Source organism: Calidris pugnax, unplaced genomic scaffold, assembly GCF_001431845.1.
Source record: "Calidris pugnax isolate Ruff unplaced genomic scaffold, ASM143184v1 scaffold498, whole genome shotgun sequence".
Taxonomy (NCBI): Eukaryota; Metazoa; Chordata; class Aves; order Charadriiformes; family Scolopacidae; genus Calidris; species Calidris pugnax.
The window spans coordinates 4769-7185 of NW_015091244.1; positions in this window are offsets into that span (position 1 = coordinate 4769).

Here is a 2417-nt window from a genome sequence, read left to right on the forward strand (position 1 = left end):
ATGAGAGTGTGGCACCAAGGTGGCCATGGCACCGGGTGGCCACATCGTCATGGTGGCCCTGTTGTCATGGTGGCCCTGTCACCAAGGTGGCCCATCCCCATGGTGGTCCATCATCAGAGTGTCCCATCCCCTTGGTGGCCACGGCACCAGGTGGCCCACCCCCGTGGTGGCCTCATCACCATGGTGGCCCCGTCACCAGGATGACCCAACCCTTTGGTGGCCCCATCCCCAGGATGACCCATCCCCATGGTGGCCATGTCACCCTGGTGTCCCATCCCCTTGATGGCCCGATCATCAGGGTGTCCCTTCCCCATGGTGGCCCTGTCACCAAGGTGGCCCATCCCCATGGTGGCCCCATCATCAGGGTGTCCCTTTCCCATGGTGGCCCTGTCACCAGGATGACCCATCCCCATGGTGGCCATGTCACCCTGGTGTCCCATCCCCTTGATGGCCCGATCATCAGGGTGTCCCTTCCCCATGGTGGCCCTGTCACCAAGGTGGCCCATCCCCATGGTGGCCCCATCATCAGGGTGTCCCTTTCCCATGGTGGCCCTGTCACCAGGGTGTCCCTTTCCCATGGTGGCCCCATCACCAGGATGACCCATCCCCATGGTGGCCCCGTCACCCTGGTGGCCCATCCCCTTGGTGGCCCCATCATCAGGATGGTAAAACAGAAAAAACCACACAGGGGATAGCCATCACGTCACCAGGATGACCCATCCCCGTGGTGGCCCTGTTGTCATGGTGGCCCTGTCACCAAGGTGGCCCATCCCCATGGTGGTCCATCATCAGAGTGTCCCATCCCCTTGGTGGCCACGGCACCAGGTGGCCCACCCCCGTGGTGGCCTCATCACCATGGTGGCCCCGTCACCAGGATGACCCAACCCTTTGGTGGCCCCATCCCCAGGATGACCCATCCCCATAGTGGCCCTGTCACCAAGGTGGCCCATCCCCTTGGTGGCCATGGCACCAGGTGGCCCACCCCCGTGGTGGCCTCATCACCATGGTGGCCCCATCACCAGGATGACCCATCCCCATGGTGGCCATGTCACCCTGGTGTCCCATCCCCTTGATGGCCCGATCATCAGGGTGTCCCTTCCCCATGGTGGCCCTGTCACCAAGGTGGCCCATCCCCATGGTGGCCCCATCATCAGGGTGTCCCTTTCCCATGGTGGCCCTGTCACCAGGATGACCCATCCCCATGGTGGCCCCGTCACCCTGGTGGCCCATCCCCTTGGTGGCCCCATCATCAGGATGGTCATGTCATCAAGGTGCCACATCACCAAGGCATCACGTCACCAGGATGACCCATCCCCGTGGTGGCCCTGTTGTCATGGTGGCCCTGTCACCCTGGTGGCCCATCTCCTTGGTGGCCATGGCACCAGGTGGCCCACCCCCGTGGTGGCCCTGTTGTCATGGTGGCTCTGTCACCAAGGTGGCCCATCCCCTTGGTGGCCATGGCACCAGGTGGCCCATCCCCATGATGGCCCTGTCACCAAGGTGGCCCATCCCCTTGGTGGCCATGGCACCAGGTGGCCCATCCCCATGATGGCCCTGTCACCAAGGTGGCCCATCCCTGTGGTGGCCATGTCACCAGGGTGTCTCATCCCCAGGGTGGCCATGGCACCAGGTGGTCCACCTCTGTGTTGGCCTCATCACCATGGTGGCCCCGTCATCAGGATGTTCCTTTCCCATGGTGGCCATGTTCCCCGGGTGTCCCTTCCCCGTGGTGGCCCCAGCATCAAGGTGGCCATGGCACCAAGTGGCCCCATCACCAGGATGTCCCTTCCCCGTGGTGGAACCCATGGGTGGCCCCGTCACCAGGGTGTCTCATTCCGGGGTGGTGTGTCACCATCGTCAGGGTGTCACCATCGGGGTGTCACCCTCGCCAGGGGTGGCCCCGCCACGGCCACCTCCCACCCCCGCGGTGCCACCTCACCGGGGTGGCCCCTGTCACTGGTTTGTCCCACCCATGGGGTGACCTTGTCCCCAGTGTCCCATCCCGGGGGGGTTGATGTGACCACGGGGTCCCACCACCAGGGTGTCCTTTTCACCGGGGTGTCACCACACGGGGGTGGCCCATCCTGGGGGAGGTGATGTCACCAGGGTGTCCCACCACCCGGGTGTCCCATCACTGGGGGGGTCCTTGTCACAGGGGTGTCCCATCACAGGATGGTTGATGTCACTACGGGGTCCCACCACCAGGGTGTCCTTGTCATGGGGGTGTCCCAACACGGGGGGTGTCCCATCACCAGGGGGTCCTTGTCACCAGGGGGTTGTCCCACCCTGGGGGTGTCCCTGTCACCGGGCGGGTCCCACCACCCGGGGGTCCTTGTCACTGGGGTGTCCCATCACGGGAGGGTTGATGTCCCCACGGGGTCCCACCACCAGGGTGTCATTGTCACGAGGGTGTCCCA